Source organism: Ambystoma mexicanum, chromosome 7q (genome assembly GCF_040938575.1).
Source record: "Ambystoma mexicanum isolate Mex_15411 chromosome 7q, UKY_AmexF1_1, whole genome shotgun sequence".
Lineage (NCBI taxonomy): Eukaryota > Metazoa > Chordata > Amphibia > Caudata > Ambystomatidae > Ambystoma > Ambystoma mexicanum.
Genome location: NC_090941.1, coordinates 549,966,506 through 549,993,248, shown reverse-complemented (window position 1 = coordinate 549,993,248; position 26,743 = coordinate 549,966,506). Strand labels below are relative to the sequence as shown.

Below are 26,743 nucleotides of genomic sequence, written 5' to 3'. Positions count from 1 at the left end.
GGCCTTTTTGGTTCGGGTAACCCTGGTCCATTCATCCTCTGACTCAGAAGCACTGCTCCCAGAGGTGCCCGTCGGATCTTCCAGGTTTTCCCGGATTCTGCGAGCCTGGGAATGGCTGGCAGAATGTGGGGACCTGGTCTCCTGTGTCCTGTGACACTCAGAGGAGTCTTCAGATCCCTCCTTGATACCAGGATTTGCTGGGTATCCCTCCCACTGACCTAACTGGGCAGAGGTTTTCAGGATGCCCTTAATGGGCCTACTCTCCTGGGGTTCCCCACTAAATTGCACTGTGCTTGGGTGCCCATACCCGGATGCCCGCCCATCCATTCTTGGGAGGTACTGGCCTATGAGCCCCATACTTCTAGCTGGATAGTAATCTGCCATCCCCGTGGCCCTGGGCTCATGTGCGCGAGGGGACATGGGGGTGGCAGAGTCCAGGGACTGGGAGAGATGAAGGCCTCTGGTACTAGGGCTCCTGAGGTTATGCTCAGGAGTTTCTCTTTCCAGCGAACCTCATCTCTATCCGCCTCTGTTCCCTGTTGCAATGCAAGAGCCTGCGCTTTCAGTTCCTCAGTTAAGGCCTTACTAGACTCTATCAGTCTCTCCTGCATCGCTACCTGTTGCTGGAGCCTATCATTGTGCTGACAGAGAGCCTCATTTTCTCTCTGTGCCTCCTGATTGGTCCTGGAGTACTGGGCCAGTCTCTGCTGCAGGAGGGTTACCTCCTGAGCTGTGTCCCTATTGGCCTGCTCCTTTCTTGCCAGAGCATCCTCCACCCTCCTGGTGTGCTCTAACAAGTTCTGGTGTTCTTTTTGGAGGTCACCCAGTCCCTGGAGGGCCAGGTGATTTTCTTCCGTTTTCCTTTTTAAGTGGCAGACTTCCTGGCCTAAGGTATCCCTTTCCTGACTAAGAGCCTGCATCTGTGCCGCCAGGTCGTCACTTTGCCTTTGGAAAGCACCAGCTTTCTGGCGCTCCTGGTCAAATTCTGCCTGGGTATGCAGGTCTTTCAAAATCAGTTTATTGCTCTCTGCCTTCTCCCTATCTAGGTGGCTTTGCAGGGTGACTACCTGCTCGGCACATGCCCTATTGAAATATAATTGTTGCTCCAGCTTTTTCTGGCTCTGCAGTAGGGAGTCCAAACCTTCTTGGTACTCCTTCTCAAGGCCAGATATCTGGTATCCTGGTCCGCCTTTTCCTGTTGCAGCATATCCATATCCTCCTTTATTTTAGTGATGTACTGTCTGCTGTCTTTTTCTGACTCCTGGCTCCTGAGCAGCCTCTGCTCAGAAGAGTCCAGATCAGATTGGGCCTTCTCTAACGCCATCTGTTGCCTATTCCCCAGATCTTGGCCTTCAGCACATTTGTCCTGCATGGCTCCCATATATAGATACAAATATGCCGCTATCCTGGCAATCTTAATATGTTCATCTTTGGCTTTAGGGGCCATATATAGTTCACTCAGGGCCACATGTAGGGGACCCTGATCTCCCCATATATCTGACCCTGTTTCAGTGACCTGTTGCGCGATTGCCTGCAACCAGACCGTTTGGTCCTGATGAGTCCACTCACCTCTCACAAATAGCTTATGTAAGAGGTGCTCTCTGGCTATTTTCATATCTACCAAGGTCGTCATTCTGGAATTTGAGTTCCTTCCTGACTTACAGAAGTTTGTATTTTATTTTGCAAAACAGACCGTTTCCGTAGAGCGTTCCTTTGAGGGATGCTTTCACAGTGTAAAACAGCGTGGTGATCTAACCGGATATGTGTATCTGGTCAGTTGGCACACTGTATTAATCTGCACAAGTGGTAAATCTAACCCAGAATGTCCCGGCTCGAGCCCCCACTTTTGTAAGCGATATTCAATCAACACTACAGCCAAGTCAATGCCTAGTCTGGGATGCTGAGGAAAACCCTTATTAATGTATTTTTATGTCTAGTTCAGTACTCTGGATGACCACCCTTGTATAACACCCCCCTCTTAGAATCCCCCTGACCCCACTGAGCCAAGAAGTAGGTTTGTTTTGCAAATTAAAAGGTTTATTTGAGAATTTAAACAATATATATATATCACACTTTATAATAAATTAATATCTGATAGTACACTTAGACATATGATGTTGACCAACAATGGGTAATCTGGCACTAGCACACTTCTTTACAATCAATGAGGAGTTAGTATAGGATGGATAAAGTGGCAAAAATACTTTTATGATTTCGAGGGAAAAGCAATGAGGAATAAAATGCAGTACAGAAATACTTGATATGATTTTAGCAAAAGATAAGATAATCACTTTTTCTCTGGCAATTCACCCCCCTCCCCTATACACTGTAAGAAATGGAAGGAGATGGAAAGAGGAGCACACAGTTCTCAGGAATGCAATCAAATACAATACGAAATTCAGTTCCCCCCCAGCAAGCTTAGAGGAAACAGGTAGGAGTTTGAAACACAGGCCCAAAATGCTTTTTAAATGTGATGGCAATGGATGGGAAAATGTGCCAACTGATTTTAATTCCCTCTAGAGATTCAGTGTGAGTGGGAGATGCGTGTTGGTATTAGTTCAGGCTCACTTTAGCAATGCTCTATGAGTTATTACCAAGTTGCAACGGATTTTAACAAAAGAAAGAATGGAGCTGCTATTTTGACAAGTGGAGAAATTGAGCCAAAATCGCAAATCGCGGTAGATTTCGCGAGTGCGTAAATCGTGATTGCGGAAAAAGTATAAGGAGTAGGAAGTCGGTTCTAGGCTTGTTGGAAAGCTTAGATTCTAAGCTTTCAGAGGGAAGTTAAATCCCGTTCCCAAACGGTTCCAGGGATACGGACAATTAAATAAAGGTAGTTTTTCGGATTTAAAGTAAACTCAAAATGACAGGTTACAGCTTGCAGCTGCAGAATTGACAGGTGACAGATGGGCAGCTTTAAAAATGACAGATGACACGATTTCTAGGAGGCAGTTCTACTTAGGTTAAAATAGTTTGGATTAGATTATTTTAACTAAGAGATTGGTTCTGCACAGTTCTGCTAGGTAATCACAATATAAATTTGAACTAGGCCTCGTCACGGATCTGGTCAACACGTCCGGCTGCGGTTCTGTCTGCTCGGCGGGTCAATCAGGCAAGGGTTCTGCTCACAGCGATCTGGGTCAGCTCTGCTCTGCTGGTCTAGCCTCTCTGGATTCTGGATGTAACACTGCTTTCTGGGTACTGCTGCAGGTTCTTGCAAAAAGTCTCGGCAAAATTCAAACAGCTCGCCCGGCTGTTGAATAGTTTGGTTGGTTTTGAGGCCTGCTGAAGAGGATTCAGCTGGTGGATTCAGGCCTCTCTGCTGCAAATTCTGGAGTTAATTTCTGCTACAGGTTCTGGAGATTGATGGATTTGAAGTCTGGATCTCTGGATGTGAAGTTGTCGGTCAGCATGCTCCGCAGCAAATGGAATTGAATGTCTCTACCTGTCCCAGCCGTCTCTTTTTATGTGTTTTGGAAAGTGGGTGTGTGCGTTGGTCATAACTAAACCTGCCCCTCTCACTTATCATTGGCCAATCCTCCTCTCTCCCTTGATTGGGGGAAGGAAATGTGAGTCAGAGTGATGGTGTAGGTTTCATGGTCAGAGGAACCTCCCCTTGTCAGATTGCATACAAATCTATTTCTGACCCAAATACATATTTATCTATATACCATTTTTCTAATATTATAAGTCCAGTTACCATATTTTCTGTAGCACCAACCCATCCGATCCCTGTCTTTGTACGATGTTGTGTCCACTGATGACAGAATTCTCCCCTTTTCATCCAGATAACGACCTCTGAACCTTTCCAGATTTTACACAAATGTGCACCAGGGATATGGGTTAGATTTTTAACATGCATACATTTGGCGTAACACCCTTTTTTCCGCTATTATCCCCAGGAACATACCCCATGGTCCTAACACCTCTTAAAATGTGCACAGAAAAATCACAAGAATAATGGTATTATTTATATAATTTTGACCAGTCCGCACTTTGAGTTATCTATCTTTTTAAAATTATGCTCTGGTCAAAAAGGGGTGTGGCTTCCCACATCACATGGTGGAAGAACTGGTTTATCCACTTCCCCCAAGCTCAGCTGCTAGCAGAGGCACTGCCCCTCCCAGTTTCCCCTAAGAGGAAGCCACTTTACGCCCCCCCCAATATAACATTTGCCTGATTCCAGGACAGGCCTTTGTTCAACTTCCTGTAGTCCCCAGCTGCCACTCCCCTTTCAATCAACAGGGCCATGTGACCTCAGAATGCAGCCAGGCCTGGCAGCCAGGCCTGGGAACACAGCTGTTGATCCAGTTTCAACTCCTGTCGGGGGTAGTTGTCAGGCAGAATTCAGTTTCATTAAGCCAGGTTTCAGATAAATGTCACTTTTTGTTCCCAGTTTTCTACATTCAAATCAAACTGACAATTTTTACCTATACATTAAATAATTACTTCCTTCAAGTCATTTCAGAATATAGTTTTACATTGTATCCACCTCTTAGCAAGTCTTTCCTTGGTCTGGTTTTGTTTCATTTGTTCAGTTTTACACAAAAGTCTGGTGGTTTTAAAACGCCGGCTTTCTGATAGTGGTGAGTACAGGTAATGCAACCATTTTTGGGATTAAGAAAATGAATTCCCCACAGTTCTGAGTTGCTTTTTTAGCAATCAGCATTGCCATTCCCAATGGTTTCAGGCTACAGTGTGTGTAGCCCAATGGTGGTTTTAGGCAGTGCCCTCCTGTTCTCACAACATAGGCAAAAATGGGTGGCAGCCTATTCTTCATGTTTTCCCTGTGCACTCTCTGGGGAGTTCTGGCCATCATGATGTTTTCCATGCCAGTACTGCACAGTGTTATGGTAGGGCTTGGATGCATGGGTAAAAACATCCCACACCTCTCACATTGCATGACATGCCATGGTGTGTTGTGTGGCCGTGCCGGGGAGGGGTTGGGTGACATGGCACTGTTTTCATGTAGTATTTTGCGAGTGTGTATTCATTTCTGCATCATGGAAGTGTCTTTTGATGACACTGCATTGGTGGTGTTTGTGTAGGTAGGGATGCACACATTGTGACACTTCCACATGAACAATCTCAGGCTGCTATGGTTCTGACAGTTGACTGTCCCTTTGTTCATCTTAATTGTCAGGTCGAGTCATCATTGCTTATCAGATGGTATGTGCCAGGCCCGTGTGCACTCCACTGGGGTGTGATTTCTATGTGAAGTAATTAACCACCAGCTGCCTACGGGCTGCCTCACCCCGTGCCCTCTCCCCTCTCATGCGCAGCGGGCGTGCATATGGTTGGGGATGTGGGGGCACCACCATGTCCACAGCCACGCCCGGCGTGTTGAAACATTGTGCAGAACACATGCTGCCACTATGATCCTGCACACTACTGGGGGCGCATGTAACAGCTGCCCGCCAGAACGGTCAAGGGAGGGAAAGCGTGACTTGAGCACTCCGAATGTGCGCTCCACTATGCCCCAGGTTGCAATATGGGCTGTGTTGTATCTTACCTCTGGAGGCGTGATGGGGTTCCGAATTGGCGTCATCATGTGGGTGCTCAGAGGGTAGGCACTGTCCCCTGGTGAGGAGGTGATGGGTATCATTAGTGGGGTAGTGACATAACTCTGCATCTGACATGCATGCATGTGCAGTGGCATTCATACTCACCAAGCAGCCATGTATCGCCATGCCGCCCAGCTTCTAGGTCCCGGTTTAGGGTAGACATTCGGTAAATGAAGCTGTCGTGGGTGGACCCTGGATAGTTGGCATATACTGAGGTGATGATTCCCTTAGCATTACATACTACCTGCACGTTGATGGAATGCCAGTGCTTACGGTTCCTATAGATGTGCTCAGATGCCCTGGGGGGACGTAGTGCCACATGGGTGCAGTCAATGGCACCTAGCACTTTTGGGAATTGTGCCACACTGTAGAAATCGAGGGTGGCAGCCTGCCTTTCTGCAGGTGTCCTGGGCAGGTATATGTGCCTACGGACTGATGGGCGTACAGTGATGATGTTCAAGACCTGGTGTAGGCAGCGTGACTGCGTGGCCTGTGACACCCCACCCACTATGGCACTTGTCCGCTGAAATGATCCTGTGGCCAAGAAGTGCAGTACATTGAGGTCCTTCTCCAGGGGGCTGAGTGCTTGGGAGCACAGGGTGGGTGATGTGAGGTCATTCTCCCACTCACTGACCAGGTCCAGTATTATGTGTGGTAGAAACCTGTACCTCCCATACACCTGGTCATCAGGCATCCCAAAAAGGATGGTTCTGGGAGTGAAAATTCAGGCCCTCACTATCCTCCTCCTCCTCCTTTGGTAACCCACGGCCCCTGCTGCTAGGAACGGTATATTCATCCTGGCGTATGAGCTTGTTTGTTGTTTGCACGCACTTTTATGCTGCACGGGTCGACGTACGCCTGCTTCATGCTGGCGTATGTGTTTCAGGATTGGACCATTTATTTTTCGGCACGTCGTAGGCGAAAGTGTGTATCTTCCTGCCCACTCCAGGAATACACGTAGCACGCTCTCCCAGGCCCAGTCGCGGGTAAATATTCCCGCCCACCCCTGGAATACATGTACCCCACTCTCACAGGCCCAGTCGCGTGTGGAACCTCCCGCGCACCCCGTAGTACACGTACCCAGGCCAATCGCATGTGGAACTTCCCGCGCACCCCGTAGTACACGTACCCAGGCCAATCGCGCGTGGAACTTCCCGCGCACCTCGTAGTACACGTACCCAGGCCAATCGCGTGTGGAAGTTCACGCGCACCCCGTAGTACACGTACCCAGGCCAATCGCGTGTGGAAGTTCACGCGCACCCCGAAGTACACGTACCCAGGCCAATCGCGTGTGGAACCTCCCGCGCACCCCATAGTACACGTACCCAGGCCAGTCGCGTGTGGAAGTTCACGCGCACCCCGAAGTACACGTACCCAGGCAAATCGCACGGCTGGGGGGTGGGGATGATGGGAGACATGGGTGGGGGCCTGGTGGAGGCTGCCCCTGGTGGCTGGGGGGTGGGGATGGTGGTAGGCATGAGTGGGGCCTGGTGGAGGCTGCCCCTGCACTGCTGGGGGGTGGGGGTGGTGGTAGACATGGGTGGGGGGCTGGTGGAGGCTGCCCCTGGTAGCTGGGGGGTGGGGGTGGTGGTAGACATGAGTGGGGGCCTGGTGGAGGCTGCCCCTGCACTGCTGGGGGGTGGGGGTGATAGGGGACATGAGTGGGGGCCTGGTGGAGGCTGCCCCTGGTGGCTGGGGGGTGGGGGTGCAGGGAGACATCAGTTGGACATGAGTGGGGGCCTGGTGGAGGCTGCCCCTGGTGGATGGGGGGTGGGGGTGATGAGAGACATGAGTGGGGGCCTGGTGGAGGCTGCCCTTGGTGGCTGGGGTGTGGGGGTGATGGGAGACATGAGTGGGGGCCTGGTGGAGGCTGCCCCTGGTGGCTGGGGGGTGGGGGTGATGGGAGACATGAGTGGGGGCCTGGTGGAGGCTGCCCCTGGTGGCTGGGGGGTGGGGGTGCAGGGGGACATGTGTGGGAGCCTGGTGGAGGCTGCCCCTGCACTGCTGGGGGGTGGGGTTGATGGGAAACATGAGTGGGGGCCTGGTGGAGGCTGGCCCTGGTGGCTGGGGGGTGGGGGTGATGAGATACATGAGTGGGGGCCTGGTGGAGGCTGCCCCTGCACTGCTGGGGGGTGGGGGTGGTGGTAGACATGAGTGGGGGCCTGGTGGAGGCTGCCCCTGCACTGCTGGGGGGTGGGGGTGGTGGTAGACATGGGTGGGGGCCTGGTGGAGGCTGCCCCTGGTGGCTGGGGGGTGGGGGTGGTGGTAGACGTGAGTGGGGGCCTGGTGGAGGCTGCCCCTGGTGGCTGGGCGGTGGGGGTGCAGGGAGACATGAGTTGGACATGAGTGGGGGCCTGGTGGAGGCTGCCCCTGGTGGCTGGGGGGTGGGGGTGATGGGAGACATGAGTGGGGGCCTGGTGGAGGCTGCCCCTGGTGGCTGGGGGGTGGGGGTGATAGGGGACATGAGTGGGGGCCTGGTGGAGGCTGCCCCTGCACTGCTGGGGGGTGGGGGCGGTGGTAGACATGGGTGGGGGCCTGGTGGAGGCTGCCCCTGCACTGCTGGGGGGTGGGGGTGGTGGTAGACATGGGTGGGGGCCTGGTGGAGGCTGCCCCTGGTGGCTGGGGGGTGGGGGTGGTGGTAGACATGAGTGGGGGCCTGGTGGAGGCTGCCCCTGCACTGCTGGGGGGTGGGGGTGATGGGAGACATGAGTGGGGGCCTTGTGGAGGCTGCCCCTGGTGGCTGGGGGGTGGGGGTGCAGGGGGACATGTGTGGGAGCCTGGTGGAGGCTGCCCCTGCACTGCTGGGGGGTGGGGGTGATGGGAGACATGAGTGGGGGCCTGGTGGAGGCTGCCCCTGGTGGTGGCTGGGGGGTGGGGGTGGTGGTAGACATGAGTGGGGGCCTGGTGGACGCTGCCCCTGCACTGCTGGGGGGTGGGGGTGATAGGGGACATGAGTGGGGGCCTGGTGGAGGCTGCCCCTGCACTGCTGGAGGGTGGGGGTGGTGGGAGACATGAGTGGGGGCCTGGTGGAGGCTGCCCCTGGTGGCTGGGGGGTGGGGGTAATGGGAGACATGTGTTGGTGGTCAGTAGTGCAAGGTGACATGTGGGTTGGCTGGTGGGCATGGCCATGGTGGATGGGTTGCCTGTGGGACATGACCAGGGGTGCAGGGTAGTACCCTGTGGTGTGGGCTGCCTGCAGGGGCCATGGAGGGTGTAGAGGGAACACCTGGGAGGGCCCACATGGCCAAATCATGTGTAGCATTCCCCGGCACCACCGAAATACACGTACCCTGCTGAAATCGAGTGTGAATCTTCCCGCGCACCTCGGAATACACGTACCCAGGCCAATCGCGTGTGGAACTTCCCGCGCACCCCGAAGTACACGTACCCAGGCCAATCGCGTGTGGAACTTCCCGCGCACCCAGAAGTACACCTACCCAGGCCAATCGCGTGTGGAACTTCCCGCGCACCCCGTAGTACACGTACCCAGGCTAATCGCGTGTGGAACTTCCCGCGCACCCCGAAGTACACGTACCCAGGCCAATTGCGTGTGGAACTTCCCGCGCACCCAGGAACACGCGCACACGCTATTTTTCAAACAGCGGGTGTCCGTGTTTGTCGGTGCCCCTTTGCACCTCATTTGTCCTAGAGGGCCACTGTATGGCCCATTCATCATGGCTGTATATGGGTGCTTTTTGTTAGCGCACATTTTGGCGCACATTTTTTTCAGTCGCAGGGGCGCTACAGCCTGTTTTCTTGTGGCGTACTTGTTTGGCCCTGTGCGCGTCTTTGACCGTGCGCTGGTTTGCACTATTCGATTCCATGAATACGGGTTGTAGGCGAGCGTGTGGGCTTTCCGCGCACTTGCCTCCTGTACTTGCCCCGTGACGCCCATATTTTCACACGTTGTTCCCCATTCCGAGTGTTACGCCCCGTGTTCCGCCTACTTTTGTGATGTGCGCCGCGCTATGTGCGATTTTGCAGTGGCCGTGGCGCACGCTGTTGGATGACCTGTGCGCCGGCATGCGCGGCGCACATTTTTAGCGCACATCCAATGTTTTTCTCGCGCACGGACTTCCATGAATCGATGTGCGCTGGTTTCTCTGCGATTTTCGCACTTGCACTGCGATTTTCGCACTTTTACTGCGATTCGCACGTTTTGGCACCTCTGCGCGGGAATTTTCGGTGCACATTATTTCCATGAATCGACCCCTAAATCAGTGACTCACCCCCTGAAGTGTGCCTGAAATAAATCTTTAATGAGTCTAACAATTATTGAATAGAATTCCAGAAAGACACATTATTTGGTATTCCTATTCTTTCATATTTAGGATCAGTGCTGAAAGTGTTAGACTTGTGGCATTCCTGTTCTTATTTTTCTTCTTTTTTTTAAGGGGCCTGAACAAGAACGCCAGCCACTCCAGAAGTAAAGAGCCACATGGTGCTGGCCAAAAAAAAAACCCAAAAAATGTATTTACATTTTTTTAGAGGTCGCACGAAAACCGCAGAATTCGCAAAGGAGATCTCAGAGGTCACAGTTGCGACCTCTGTCGACCCCTAAATGACGTCCCTGATTTCCTACGATTCGCCGGACAGGAGTCAGAGATCCATAACTTTTTAACCCCTTGTCAGTGTGTCCCTGGAGTTTGATTCTCACTATTTGTCCTATTTGAAATCTCTGTTTGATTGCCTGAGAGTTGTGAAACCATGATTTAGTAACTTCCCATCTCTCCTTAACAGTTGTACAGATATCCTGTAATTTAATCTTCAATGAAGTGTCCAGATGTACTTCTCTGATTCACGGACATGGGGGAATTGGTGATGCTGCCTTCTTACCACGCATGTGCTGGAAAGGTGCTGCACCTCTAGTCGAATGTGGCCCGTTGTGATACATCTTAATTGTGTCACCAACCCATCACCTCTACAGCATCAGTGCTATGGAGTAATGCTGGCTAGACACAAATCTTTACAACTCAATTGAACTCTTTCAATCCCTAAGCTTGAGGATGGCACAAGGCAACTCTATAAGGCATTATCCCCGCCTCTTATAAGACATTTTGCATCTCTCTAGAGGTCAACTACATCCCATTGTCAGTGGCTAATTTTTCTGGGTTTCCCTCCTTGTAAAACACATTTTTTAGGAAGCCTATAATGTTGAAGGTGTTGCCTTCATCTACAAAAGGCCACCTCTGCCAACTCTGAAAAGTAATCCACAAGGACAATTGTGAATATTTTTGTGGTGGGAAGTCTATTAAAGGGACCCATTAGGTCATTGGCTACCTTTCGCCAGGGACCCACCTGAGCCACCACTAGGTTGAATTGGAGGTCCATGTCTTACCTTTCTATTCATTATTCCGACATGTGTGGCATTCCCTCACTAACCTATTTGTGAATCAATTCTTGGCCATCAAAGGTCCTCCCTTACTGCCCTTTTTGTTAGCGTTGTTCCCAATTGTCCTTTGTGTGCATTTAGAAGGATAAGGTGTCTCGTTCTTTCTGAGGGAATACAGTGACCATTTCGGAAAACTAGGGAACGATTCATGTATAGTTCCTCAGCTACCCTCTAGTTTCTTTGTACTGTAATGATAACATGCTATTGCCCAGCCATCCATGAACTATAGATTTGCAAATCTCTGTCAGTATACTATCCTCTGTGTCAGGTATTTGCCCCTCCTCACGTAACAGTGTGTTGGCAGTACACACTTCACTTATAGATGCTACTATGATGTGATATTCATAACGTGCTTAATACCCAGAGGATTCTAAGCGTGGACCCGGGAATCGAACCTGTGTTGCTCCATGTGGTCTTGCTTCCAGGGCGAGCACGTTGCCGCTTAGCTATCCTTCCGAGACCTCTAATGCAGTCTACTAATTTATTGTCCTCTCTTCCATTGCTGATCAAAGACAGGCATGAAAGGGGGTCCGCCGTAACATTCTGTTTGCGTGGCCTGTATTGCAATTGATATGAATATTCTTGTAGAGTTGCCAAAATTCTCTTCAATCTTGGTCACTACCTCCAGCTGCTAATATTTGAATCAATAGCTTGTGTTCTGCGCTTAGAACAAAAGACGCCCCCTAAAAGTACTGGCTGAAATGTCTAACAGTCCATAAACAAGCAAGATACATGTTCTATGAAGGTATGACTGAGTTCCGATGGTTTGAGTGCTCTTGAAGGGAAGGTTACTGTCCATTCTGAATGTAGATGGAGCTGTGATAGGACAGCTCCTGGTCCTTTTTTTTTAACTAGTGTTAACTGTGGTTTCTGAGTTCTTGGATGTGTCATCAGCTTTTGTAAGAGCTCCCACAATGGTTGTACTGTTGTTGCCAAACTGGGTACACATTTTTAGTTGAATTTGCAGAGACCCACGAAAAGTCTGCTTTCTTAGAAGGGTTTGCTGCATTTTCTACTACAGCTATTACGATCAATTTGCATTAAATCCCTTCTCCGTCTGCATGCAGCCACACCTAGGGCTGTGTGCAGTACCTTGTCTCTCTGTTTTTCATTGTTGGCATGGATTTGGGTGGATCCTGCCCCATTAGATGATTACCGGGGTTAGCCTGCCTGAGGCACTGTCTTTCTTATGGAGGTGCTCTGTGCACCACATGGGACACCCCAAAACACACAGCCTGTGCTCCACTCATTCACAACGGTAACCCTGTTTTCCACGTGGGGCCCCAGATCACTGAAGCATAGCCCATGCCTGAAGTTTATTAACTGGTAGCCCCCACGCTCTGAGGGGGTCAACCAGATACACTGCCAGCTCCATGGCAAGAAGATCTCATTTAGCAGCCCTGTCTACCACATGGGGTGGCCAGCTTTACTGCCATGCCCACAGTCATTCATTGCCATAGCCCATGGGGAAATGATCTTCTTTGGTTGCCCTGTCCACCACATGAGGCCTCTATCCTCACTGCATCACCCTGTGGGCTTTATTTACTCTGGCAGTGTCCCTGTTGCCTTAGGGACGCTGCCTCCAGATTCACTGCCGCTCACAGCATGCATCAGCAGGGCAGGCTCCTGCCTTTTCTTTCTCCACCTGTGTGGTGCAGAGGGATGTGCCAGGTGATGCCTCGGAGCTACGGCCGGGCTACCGGAACTCCACTCTTCACCCTAGCTGCAAGGACGTGGTGGCCCAAGACATCATTCCACTGCCCCGCCCAACGAGGGCAGGGCAGACTTCACCTCTCAAGCAGCCTCTGGCATAGGCCGCACAGGAGGGTTTGTCTTCTGGTCCCACCGCTTTTGGGCCTTGTGGACAGCCACGCTGCCTAGCCTGGGGTAGTGTGTAAATGCCGTTCGGGCTATGCAGCCCTGATCTTCTCCCCGAGCAGTCCCACACATGCGGCCTTTAGCCTTTGTTGAAGGCACACTCTGTCCACCCCCTGGGTGGGCCAACTGCTTCCCAGGCCCCCTAAGTGCCTCGGCTGCACTGGGCATGTGGTCCGGGCCCACAGTGGATGCAGTGCAGCCCTTGGCATACGTTGCTAGGCAGATGAGGATTCTTCAGCCTTTGGGGGCTTCTCAAGGCCACGCCTGCCGCGCTGGGAGACGGCTGCCACTGCCTCATGCACTTTCCCTTCTCCCCAATGGTTATCCCAACAGTTATATTTCAGAATGTTCCCTTCCCTGCTGAGCCCACTCCTGGGCAAGGAAGCTCTGACCACTTTTTTTTATTTTTCTTCAATCTATCCACCCCCATGATAAGCTACATGGACTATTCCAACAAGGTAAGTAATCACACAACATATACACATTAAATAAAATATGTTTACCCCACCCTTGTGTCAATCTCTGTTTATTTCCCTTAGGGGACAAGCCCTGAGCCCCACCTAGCCGGGCCCAAATTGAGCCAGGGGCTACATTTAGAACACTCTGTGTTTCTCCTGATTTCTGGCCCCAACGTAGATCAAGAAACGTGCCTTCCCTACCCTAGGCTAGGGTCAGTCCCAGTGGGAACCACCACCCCAACCGCCCAGTCCAGATGGATGAGGAGGGGTGCAGCACCTGCAAAATAACATCAATATTAAACAGGAGATGGGCTACACCCCGAGTTCTTACCTGACTTTAATGGGGCACAGACACCATTGTGCCTTTTCTTAGGGTCCCACAAAATACCAATCCCAATGGAGACCCCTGTTTATTTATAAAAATAAAACACTTAAAACCTTATATTAAAAATATCTATCCTCTTACTACTAATTCACTTCTAAATTTCCCCATGGAGCGAGTCCCATGTAAATAGGGATCTGCCCAGTCAGCTCACCCTTTCTTGGAGGATTTACGGGGATACCCTTACAGTGGGACTGACAAAGCAGACCCCATGCCTAACACCTGCCACTACCCACTGATGCCTGAAGCCAGCAGATGGCCTCCGTGGTTTGTCCCACCCCGTTAGCAGCCTCAGGCAGGATGCACCTTACCTCATCTGCCCCAAACCACTGTCCTACTCTCATCTATCCTTTATACTAAATGTATAAACGATTCCTACATCACATTTCTCTATCTTGTTCCCCCTACTTTCTGCACCACCCCACCCGCCAAGCGCTGGGCGGACTTCCTCCGCCTCTCACTTCAACTCCCGGACCGCCTGGTATCCACGGCCCGGGACAACATTAAATACAGGGTCCTGATCCTCTTTCCCTCTCTACCATGCACCCAGCCTCCTTCCTTCCATCTCCAAATGTCTCCTTCATCAGGATTTATTATAAAATCTTACTCTTAACAAATACAATGTAAGTGGTCTTGTAAAGTGCCCATCAGCCGCTATTGGTGGCCTTGCTGCGCTTGGCACTGTAAGCTGTAAGAAAAACAATAGGCGTGGGACAGTGGGAAAGGCCGATGTGAAACTTGTGGGGTTGGTGGGTGCAGGTCGGAGGTATCTTGTTCCTGTGTGCCCATCTGCTTTCCATGGACATGGTGGAGAAACTTGGAAGTATGCTGTCCACAGGGAAGAGCCCAAGATCTGATAGAATACAGCGCTACATTAAGTTATATGTTAGATTTGTGTTATGCTTAACTGCTTGCGAATCCCTAATTAGGGGCAAATGGGCTTTAAAATTCAATATTTTGATCCAATTGTTCCAAATGTTCTTGGGGTAGGAACTCCATAAACCTTGGTGGGAAGGGTTGGGTGTGCTTGCACAGTGAAAAGTGGGGCCACTTCGAAAAATATTTCCATTGCCACTGTTGGTCCACAGTTTACCCTTGGACCTACACAGGGTTTCTGTTAATTTTCACAAAAGATACCTACAGTTTGGGAGACTTTTCCATTTCTGTCTGCACACCTCTTATTGTTATGTAGTGGTTTGTGTGATTTGTAAAGTGCAGTCCTTACACAACCTTGTGGGGCTGATCAGGTTCTTGTGTCATCCCTGAATCCTGAACTGTGCGGGAGTCAAGGTTTGACTGAAGGGCTAGTGTGACTGAGGGGAACCGGTCTGGAGGTTGGAGGTTTTGTGCCCCTCCACATCACCTTCCACTCCGGGTTTGTGTTAGGTAGGTCCTGGCAGAGGATCAGAAACTGATAAGAGCCCTCCCCACCACCTACCGGTCTGGATTTGTTGAGGCGACGTGTCTCTGTGTGATGCTAGTTTGCTAGTGTCAGGTAATTGGCCTGTGGTGTCTGAGGGACACTTAGGGCCTCATTACACGGTAGGTGGTAACCATGGCGCTAATAGCGCCATGGTTGCCGCTGGTATTTTACTGTGTCCGCCTTGGTGGATGGCGGAATTACGGCCCTACTCCAAGGTGAGTGGGGGCGGTAATTCCCCATTCACCAAGGCTCTTCCCCATTCCCATTTTTGCCCCCATAGGGCATAATGGGAATGGGGAAGGTGCTAATTACGGTACCGCAAATTGCGGTACCGTAATTAGCTCCGAGGTCCCTTTGCTGCACCCTACTTTAACGGCTGGTAAAACGAAAGTGATGGCAGGGATGGGCGCTGCCAAAGAACTCCATCAATTCTGGAAGTGTAGCGCTAGGGTTTGTTGACGGGTTGTATGCTTGGCTGAGAAAGCTCCCGTGGAAATGAAGAACACACGCCCCTATTTCTCTTTTATCAGAACTATTTGCGATGTGGAATGCTGAGTTATGCCTCTGCCTACCTAGCTGTATGTTGCCATGGGATGTGCCCAATAGGGCCTACAGGGTATTTTGCCAGTAGGGCAATGCCCCTCATAGAATGGCGCAGTTAGACCCTCATCAGGCAAACAGGGCTGGGTTCAGACTCCCTCATCATTTCCCCCAGAAATAGTGTCTAAAAAAAACAGACATAGGGGGTCATGATATGTTTGCCGGTATCCCGCAGGTAATTCTGGCTGGATACCGGTAAACTGATGTACCGTTTCTGCCACCTGATACCCCAGTATTATCGGGATATTCCAGCGGGGGAAATTTCCATTCCATGGAGCCCCATGGAGGGGATTGCCACTATTACCAGCACCGGCAATACCGGTGCCGATAATACCAGCTGTTTTTTGGTGGTGGGGGTCACTGATTTACCTCCAGCTCTTGGATGGAGGTAAATCAGTGACCCCTCACCAGCAAACATGTACTTTTGCAGTGTGGGAAAAGAGGTGATAATGGAATTCCCGCCACGTTTTACCGGCACTTTTCCTACACCGCAAAAATTATAATGAACCCATACTCTTAAATGCATGTGTGCCTAAAGCGAACAGCACTGACTGAGCACACACGCACACACCAGCCAAAATGCCTCCTTTCCATGGTGTCCTCACTCCCTAACGTGTAATACAGCTTCAAATTCATAGGCTGTTTTTCTTTTTCGGTGAAGTGGCGGCAGGACCAACGACGCAGAGAGTTAGAGAGAAAGGGGCTTGATTTCTTTTTTTTTTAAAGGAACGCACACACGCCTCCCAAATCACACTTTCAAACGTCTGTTTATTCTAGTTATCTCGTTTCACTGCCGAAGTCTGTCTGGTAAACTGTTGTGCCATTGTTTGAATTTTAAGTGCCATGAATAATTCATTTTGAAGCACTTTGGGGGAAGTGGTAAATAAGCAAAATAAAAATATGTACACAATATATATTTCAGTGTCATCATTTCATTGGTTGCGTGGCAAACCTTACGTCATGCGGTGACTGGCAAAAGAATAGTCACGTGCACAATCTTATGCCGAATAAGCAACTAAGATAAATCATGCACTCTATTCTCACGACATAAACACTGCCTCCACGCCGTGATGCGAGACCACAACGGGCCCCACTCGCCACAAGCGGGGCAAAATAAAAGTCACACGTCTAATTTACTGCCACCACTATGCCGTGGGTCTGCCTCGGTGAAATGGTGTTGGTAGGCGGGCAGAGAAGAGGCAAAGAAAGCCAAACCTACAGTTGTTTAAGAGAGAGAGCAATTCCCACGGAGACAGGAAAACCGCATGATTTTTTACAGGATGTTTCGTGAGAAATGTTCTATTCCCCTCCCCCTCCCACAGTCCCTCCTTCTGCTCACAGTTTTTGAAAAGAAATTAAAAGTACCGCCTTTGTAATTGCTATGCTAATCTTATTATAGCCCACAGCATAGAACACCATTATGCTATTTTTCATAAGAAAGGCTGAAATGGTGCCTGTTAAGTAGCAATGCAGATCTGCTACACGTACACAGCTGTGCACAGGCCTGTCTTCTGTGTCGTAATCAGTGAGCCCGGCCAGTTGTGCTGAATGTTAGGCAAGATTGTATGCAGTACCCTTTGGGTGCACTACAACAACCCTGACCTCCTGGCAATAGGAACCCAACCTTTGGCATAAGTCTGTACTTCACAGGTTGGTAGCGTGTTGAGCAGCCAGGCTTATCTCAAGAGGGGTCAATGTGAGCTGTAGGGGATTTACACAGAGATTCACAGAGACAAGTATTCAAATAAACACACACAAGGTTTTTTGAATACACAATTATTAATTTATTTATCAGTCAGTTAGAATAAGCCTTCTTCAGAAGAGAGCAATATAAAAGTAACACACAAATTCACTCCAAAACTACACATTCTTAGTTTCTAAATCAATCAGTAAAGACCCTTTTGGGATGGCCCACAGTCACAACCAAAAAAGGAAATAGACACCAAGCTATCCCTCCCTTAGGCATGTGAGGGGGGGCCTATTCAAAAGCTAGTGATTTCTTAAACTAGCTATAGAGGATCACACTTAAATTTATACATATAAAACAAAGTTTAATTTAAGAAGCAACATGTTTAAAGGACATGTGTCTTGACGTTGATATTAAATGAAACAAGAACAAATTGAAACAAGACAAAATTAATTAATTTGTAGTAACAAATACCAAACACATTTTAACTGTCGACACAGATTAGTGTTTCTAGCTTGGAGATCCAGATTAGTGTTTGTAAATCAGATGCAAGTGTTGCAGACACTAGCGTCTTGTTGATGGAAAAATGGCTTTCAGGTGCTCCGAGCCTTATTCAGGACAACAAGACGATTAATTAGATGTACAAGTGTTCATCTAAAAAGGTAAAAGATAAGGGAACGAATTAAAAAAGGGGGTGTGATCATGCCATTCATTAATAATGGAATACAAAAAGAGTAGGTCTGACCCTCACCTTTAGGTAGTTAATGATGTCTAGGGATGGGTGAAAGAATCTGGACTGTCTTGCATACAGTGTTGGAAAGTCTCTGGTGCACAGCGGCTGCCTATAATAATGGAGACAGTAATTGAATTTGGTGCCAGATGCTCTAATAGTGTGTACTGACAAACAAAAGAAAAATAGATTACCTGGCAAGGGTAGTTGAGGGTCACTGGATGTGACATGTTGATAGTGGTCCACAGAAGGGGACTGACAAATTAATCTAGTTGAAAAAACCGTAGGACGAGTCTTAGGTAGGAATTAATTTGACTGATTGTAGCACTAAGACCTCAATGGACGCTAGTGTATTGTCCTGTAAAAAACACAAAAAAGGCATTGTTGAAGCGAATTCTATAACTTCACTTGGGGGAGAGACAAGGTTTAACAATTATGTGCCGAGAAGTGCGCATAAGACTGCTTGACCGATGCTGTTAGAATGCTGGGGGCCATTGAGAATAGAGAAAGGCAACAAACTAACGTCCTGCCGGTTGAGGCGAGACTGAATTAATAAAGACAGCACCAATGAAAGAACAATTGGTGCTGTCTATTGTCTAAGGATTCACGGCAAAAAACTAACTGTATAGTTTGGCAGTATCTGGAAAAGACTCATATCAAGATGGGCGCGCTGATGCGTGTGCCAAAATCGCAATAAGTGTGAATCACTGCGACGCAGTGGGTATTAGCTAATTGATCCATCACAGCGTGCGATTGGAACTCACCTTTCTGAGTCTGTTTCCCTGCGATCGCGGACCTGGAGTGTCTCGGCTCTCGCGCATGTGTAGACGTGCTGAGAGCCGATACACTACAGATTGTATAGCTTTATTGATCTCAGCAGACCAAGAACAAAGTGTGTCGGACGGGGGTCCTGAGACACTAAAATTAAATTGTATTACGGGTGCGAAAATATGTACGGAGCCCCAAAAGCCATGTGTATCCTTGCTAATATTGGAAAAACGGACACAGCATTTTGTATTTTGACAATTGAGAATACCAATGCTCACGCATGAATGGTGGACTAAATATTTCGTATTTCAGTCTTAGCAATTAAAACCATATGAGTTATTTTTTAGTGAAACATTGTTTACATAACAAGTAGGTTTTGCCTTTAAGGTGTATGGAATGCAGGTGTGGATAGGTTTTACACAAAATAAGCATTTGTTGTGGAATCTCAAGAGATATTACAATTCATTTAACATAATCTAGTCAGAGACCTTAGTGATAAATCAAGAAAATGAACAATTGCGATGATTTGTATGGTCACATTGTTTGTGGATACAAAGCACAAAAAAACATGAAAAGGACTTGGTCCGCGTCTCTCATATTTTAGAAATCTTCTTGAATTACAGAAAAACAAGATTGCACAATACAGTGTTTTATGCGACAATCTAAATACTTTAGGTGAATTGTAAGCAAAAAGAGAGGGAAAAGTTGGCTTATCAATTACTGTGAGTAGATTTCAAAAAGGGCATCAATTGTTGAACACAAAAGGAATCTAGTTGTTGATTTATTGCAATAAAAAGGGCAGAAGTATGATTCAATTAAAGAACAGGTTCCACTCTATTGAACCGTTGAGGCCTTGCTTAACTGTGTCTAGGCAGTAAATCCACTTTTGTTATAGGCGACGGAGCATCATGTCCCGGTCGCCCCCTCTGTAGAGATTTGTTACGGTCTCTATAATAAACCAGAAAATGTCTGAGTGAAGATGTTTTTTTGCTTTAAAATGTGCAACCATAGGCTTGTCTTCTACTTCATTTTTAATGCAGGACTTATGTTCATAAATCCGTTGACCGATTTCACGTTTGCATTTGCCAATGTATATTAGGTCGCATGGACATTTTATGCCATAAACTGACCATTTTGTTTTGCAATCAATGTCAAGACACATGTCCTTTTGTCTTCTTTTTGATTAACAACTGTAAGCCTTTTTATGTATGTTTTTAACATGTTGCATCTTCAATTAAACTTTGTTTTATATGTATAAATTTAAGTGTGATCCTCTATAGCTAGTTTAAGAAATCACTAGCTTTTGAATAGGTTTCCCTCCCAGCCCCCACATGCCTAAGGGAGGGGTAGCCTGGTGTCTAGTTCCTTTTTTTGTCTTAATATTTACCTTGCCTTCTAGAACCAGACCCCCCTTTAACAAAAAAGAAGGCTCCCGCATGAACTCTTTTCTGCCCACAGTCACAACCTACACCCTCAGGTAACTTCAATAACTAGGGTGCCGGGGACATTAATATCATACTGGAGCATTTAGAACATTCTTATGAATTGGACAAAGGAAAAGGTTCTTAGAACAAACAAGAGATCACAAATATTCGTAATCAGGCAAATACTTTTGGATCCCTTAAGCAGAGTCATTCAGTATAACAGGTTAAGCCAAAGTCAATGGGCAAAAGTCTATATGAGTTGAAGCACTTCTGGTAGGTAAGTAGAGAAGTCTTTGCACAACGTTTTAGAAGTCTTTGAAGAAAAGAAGAATCATTGTAGGGCCACAAGCTGTTTAGGCTTGTGAGTAGTAGAAGATACAAGTAACTCTACAATAAGAGGTAAGTTCTTTGGATTGAATAATAAGTGCAGCAGAGGACTCCTGTTCCTGCGCAGCTCTGCAGATCTCACTGTTCCTGGGCCTCAGTCGTGGGGACAAGAGGGAGGATTTCTGTGGACTCCTGCACTGCAATGGGATGGTCACTGCTCTAAACCGGCACTCTTCAAACAAGTGGCACTGCAGTGTTTCAGCTCCTCGCAACTACTGCAAATAGCAACACTGCGGTTCCTGGCTGTCGAGATTGACTTTCCTTGCTTCTGGGGTCCCACACTCTGTTGAGGGGGCTCAGGCTCGGTCAGTCTGCTTCCTGGGAGTGCAGAGGATCTTTCTGAGCTCTTGGCCAACTTAAAAGCAACGCACACAATCTGGTGTTCCTCTCCCTGGTTATTCGGTTTCCAACAGCAACTCTGTGGAAATTCAGCCAGCTCCGAGAAGATGTCCAGGTGGCTTACTTTGGAGTTGATTGATCCCACCAACTCAAGGGGAGAAGTCGTCCTTGCAGGGTCTTCTCTGTCAATACGAATTTGGAGTTTCAGCACAGCAGCAGGGCTTCATCGGGCAAACCAATGGTCCAGGAGTTGCAGCAGGCATCCTCTTCAAGTTCTTGTTCGGTTCCTTCGTCCAGTGGTCGACTCTGCCTTCCAAGCCAAAAGCTTCACCTTTTATTCAGGTTTTTCCCATAAATTCCAGCCTAGCTGTCAGTCAACCAGCAGGGTGGCCTCTACAAATCAATAGGCATGAATTGGCTAGGAGCATGTTGAGTCAACTCAAGTAAAGAAACTTTAAATTGTTATTATTAGCTGATTCAACACATGATTCAAGCTAATGTATGTATAGTGGCTTAAGGCACGTTGAAATGGCTCATGGTTGTAAAGTCACTGGATGACAACATTCCTGCTTCCTGTTTGGAAATAGGGTGTGGCTGAAAGCTAAGAGCAGAGAGAGAGAGAAGAAGAATATGCTTGTAATAATAATAATAATGTAGCATTTATACAGCGCTACGAACCCTCAGGTATCTGAGTGCTGCTTATTATTACCCACAGTGTGTGTCGCTCATTTATCGACCTCAGAAGGATGAAAGGCTGAGTTTGGCCCTACCGGGATCCGGGATTCGAACCTGCGTCAGCAAGCTCTGCACAGATGTCAAAGTGAGCTCTACTTGATGTGCTATCGGACCAGCTGTACTGGCTTCTAGAGACAGGAAGGGACACAGCGAGAGGCAGCGATAGCCGCAGTGTGAGAAATGGTGGGACGATGAGAAGGGAGGGAGTGGGAGGAATAGAAATAATTGGAATGGGAAGTAAGAAGGGAGCAGGAGAGGGCGGCAAATAATTTAAAAGTAAAAGGGGAAAGCCTTTTGTGCCCCAAATGCAGGAGAGCACTCAGGCAGAACTGCAGTAGTCCACACCAATGCAGTCCACACAGGAGCAGCAGCCAAATGGGGAGGAGCAGCAACACCCACCAGTGCCACCACCACAGTGCCACTTCAGTCACTGCCCAGTCCCAAGTCAGTAAAGAAGAATTAGTTGGGCCCAGAAAAAAAAATGTGTAGGCCTAGAAACATTTTCCTGCTTTGCAAGGGGAGTCTGTGTATAGGAAAGCTTCCTGGGTTAAGTGAGCAATTTGTGGAGACATTGTGAGCAAGGGAAGAGGGCCCCAATTCATGAACACAAGAATGCTGACGCACATGAAGAGAAAACACACCATTGTTTCCCCTTCAGGTGATTCTGCAGCAGGGCCATCCTCTAGCCCTGTCACCGGCAAGTGTGATGGTTGTCTGTAGGCAGGAATCATAATAATAAGTATAGATACAGGACACTTATCAGTAGCCAGATGATGAAAAAGGTACACATACCAAGGCATAGATGCAGAACAGACCCTGCATTAAATATCATGAGAAAGGGACATGCCCATTGCGTGGGTACACGACACAGACTGTGAGCCATTAGACAAGTATTGTATACAGGCACCAGCACAAATACATGACTGATTTGAAGCTGCAGTATGTGCAAAGTATGCATACACATACTGTATAATAGGTTCTTGACACAGATTAGCAGAATTGATGACTTCACCGGCAGTGCTCGCTTTGGCCCAGGCCTCCTATCCGCATCAGCTCACATCTAAAATTGCCACGGTGCTAAAAGATGGCCATAATAAACATATAAACGTGTCTGTGGCCAGGACAATGGCCGGGTAGCACTTAAAAGCCCAGCCAATATTTCTCTTGACCACGGTTGCAAAAGCTTCACTATTCAACTACCATGGAACCAGGGAATTTCTATAATACCTGCTCCCTGCCATGGAAATCCAGATGTTGTCACCCACAGCTTGCATGTCCATTCCTTAACATGACGCAGAAATGCGACCTGATACAAAAGTGCACCGAAAAGCTGCCTTTAAACTCTCCAAAGTTGGCACGGAAGACAAAGATGAACAGCATTGAACTTGGTATGTACTGCCCTGTGTAGCCACTAAAATCTCTCATTTTCTTCTTTAACTTACTCCAGTGAGTTCTGCATACATTTTGCAGTCATTAATGACCATTTACATACCAAATAAGAAAGCTCCAATGGATTCAAAACTCTGCAGCAAGGCACTCTCCCCCAGAGAACACATCTTCCCCACACTCAGGCAGTCCACTGGCTGTCCATCGAGAACACATCTTCCCCACACTCAGGACAGTCCACTGGCTGTCCATCAGCCGATGGGCTGCCTTCAAAGCCATGTGCATTACCCACCGCACAATTCACAATAAAGGCCCGCAATTCCTACGAAACAAACTCACTCACTACCTCCCCACCAGAATCCTCAGATCAGACTCCACACACCTCCTGATAGTCCCTCCTTTCAAGTTCTCCAGACTAGGAGGGACCTGTTTCTCTGTCCTAGCACCCACTTTCTGAAACTCCCTCCCCCTCGCGCTCTGCTTTATAGAGGATCACCTGGCCTTCAGGAAAGCCCTCAAAACCTGGCTGTTCTCCCCAACTTTCTGATCCCTGTGCATCCCCATGTCCACTTATTTATTTATTTATGTATTTATGTATGTGCTTATAGCGCGCCGAAAGCCTGCAGGCATCAGGGTGCGTGAAACACAAAACAGACAGCCAACAGACAAAAATACATAGTTTCTGGAGGTACTGGTACAGACCAAACGCTAGGATAGCAGTGACTTATTTAAACAGTTGGGTTTTAAGATGACTCCTAAAAGTCTGGTAGTTGTTTTCCAACTGAAGGGTCAGGGGCAACTTATTCCAACGGTGCACTGCCTGTAACGGGAAGGATTTCCTCATGCCGGTTACTCGACTAAAACGTGGCACATTCAACCAACCCTGATCTTCTGATCTTAGAGACCTCAACGGAGTGTATCTAGAGAATCGTTTCTTCAAATACATAGGGGCAGCGCCATATAGACATCTATGGACAATTGTCATAGATTTGAATGTGACTCTTTCCTCTATTCTAAGTCACTGACATGATTTCCTTCCTTCCGTTATGGGCTCTCTGTTCTTTAACCTTTTAATAGTACGAACGGCATTATTTTCCATGGCTTTGCATTTCTCGATTTCTTTCTTAGGGACCCCTAGAAGCAATGCATTGCCGTAATCCAATCGCAACAGAATAATGGCCCTAGCATTCGTTTCTGTGTTTTTCTCATTTAAGAAAGGACAGATGGCTCTCAGAAGGCGCAGGTAATAAGCATTATTCTTATGAAGGTATTTAACCTACACCTCAGACCCCATTGATGCCTCCACCATCATCCCCAGCGTTTTGACCTGCATCATTACTGGGATGATTGCCTCTGTGATAACAAAGGCTTTGTATTCTGCACCTAATTTAGCTCTGGTCTGAGGTGTTCCAAAGATCAGTAATTCCGTCTTGGTATTATTTAGACACATCCAATTATGTTTCATCCACTTATCTATGATGTCATAGATTTCAGTTATTTTGGCACTGTCACTAAGATGATCCCCTTCCAATTCAAAAACCAACTGGGTATCGTCGAAGTAGTTCTTGAAGAACACGCCAATGCTTTCCAAAAGGTCACAAAGGCATCTCATGCACAAGTTGAATAACAAGGGAGATAGACTTGCCCCTTGGGGGACTCCATATTTGATGTGGGTGGCCTCAGACCTGCTGCCTGAAGCACACACGTCTCATTCTACAGTCCCCCACGCAAACTCCCCCTACATGCCCTACTGTTAGCTACCAGCCTCTTCTTTCCTTTCAACCAGTTTGCTCTGCCCCACAACCTTCCTTGTGGGATGCCAAGCACACAGAGAGGACTCTGGTTGTCACTCCAGCAATTTGCACCTAGAACAAATCCTGACAGTGGTACAGGTATTGCACTCATATGGGCTTGGAGGGTGAGCAATGCATCACACTTAAAATGCACCTTGGGAATATCACGCTGATCATCCCATAGGAGGACAATCAGACACCTCGGACCCTGCGCTCGTGGTTGGCACTGCATGTAACTCTAAAGCACAGGGGGGTGGCCCATGCCACCACATGCCCCACCGCATGTAATCATAAAATGGGGACCTTGTTTGCGCACTCATAGATGGAACCCAGGAAGTAGACATTGGGCCTCGTTGCAAGTATGATGGTACGGTAAGCTACCGGCACTGTTGCTAATGTACCGCCATACTACGAGTTCAGCGAGCGGGTGCCTTACTGCCCACCAGGTCGGACCTGGCGGGTGGACTGGCACCTGCTCGCAGACCTAAATGGTAGCACCGGCACCGTTATTAACGGTGCCGGTGCTACGTCCTCCCCATTCCAATTGAGCCCTATGGGGCTCAAATGGGAATGGGTAGTAATAACTACCGGCATGGCTACCGTCAAAGTCGTAATGAGGCCCATTGTTGTTTGCACAGCTAACCTCATTTCTCCTCTCGCACACCGCACCTTCACAACTCAGCGGAAAGCACAGTCTCACTCCACACACCCTGCACGCACATATAACACAAACACTATTTCACATCACCTCTGCCATAAGAATGAAACTACTTTTAACGACAAAAATGCTAACTGTAGCTTCCAATATAACTATAATACCCCTTTCAGTCCATAATATACCTCCGCTGCACCAATACACACTCCATTTAGACATGGGTGTCTAGCAGGGTCTTGGCCATTCTTGCATAACTTTAATGCCTGAAATGAACACATGCATAATAACACCTCCCAAATTCTCCCAAACATTTGGACTCCGGTCCCCCTGAGGCTGTTCAACCAAAAGCGCTTTGGGACCATAATTATGTTGAAAGGTGCTATAACAAATGACAAAATGAATGAATTAATGCATTTGTTATGCTAATGCTTCTTTGTAGAATCCTTGGAGTTGATCGTCTGTCTGTCTGCATATTTGCAGTGTACATGGTAAGTACATTGATGTCCAGTTGCTGAACTCTCTAGTGGCCAGTAAACATTTATCGATTACTGGCCACTATTTTAACTATTGAAAAAGGACTGTTCATAACGCATTATACAATCCGTAACTGTATGGGGCACATCATATGACAATCTAGCATACACCAGCTCTGTCTGTATGTATCTCTCTCTATCATTATCTCTCTTTGTCATCTATGCGTGTCTGCCTGTCTGTCTTCTTTGTCTTACTATGTACCGCTCTATTTGTCATGGTCTCTCTTTCTTTGTCATATCGCCATGCGTGTCTGTCTATCTATCTCTCTCTTTATGTCTCTGCCTGTCTCAATCTCTTTTGCTCTGTTCTGTGTGTGCCTCTCTCTGTGCATCTTGCTGTGTCGCAGTCTTGCTCTCATTGTCATCTCTGTGTGTGGTTGCCTATCTATCACTCTCTCTGTATGTCTCCTTATGTCACAATTAATCTCTCTGTTATCTGTTTATGTCACTCTCTCTCTTTCTATGTCTCTGTCTCAATATGTCTTTCTTTTTCACATCTGTGTGTGCATTTCTTTGTATGTCTCTCTCTGTCTCCATCTCTCTCATTGTCATATCTGTGTATGTCTATCTCTCGATTTGTCATCTATCTTTGTGTGTCTAGCTTTGTGT

At 48.1% G+C, this 26,743-nt stretch overlaps 1 long non-coding RNA gene across 1 annotated transcript in view; it reads right to left on the bottom strand.

Annotated features, from left to right (window-relative positions):
- Positions 1 to 17,541: 17,541 nt before the first annotated feature.
- The window catches only part of LOC138528777 (uncharacterized), a 198,099-nt gene continuing 188,897 nt past the window's right edge, over positions 17,542 to 26,743 (bottom strand). Inside the window, exons 2-4 of the long non-coding RNA XR_011284241.1 lie at positions 18,309 to 18,472; positions 18,136 to 18,226; positions 17,542 to 18,038 (exon numbers count right to left, since the gene is read on the bottom strand). This is a non-coding gene — a long non-coding RNA (uncharacterized lncRNA). The remainder of the gene's footprint in view (positions 18,039 to 18,135; positions 18,227 to 18,308; positions 18,473 to 26,743) is intronic.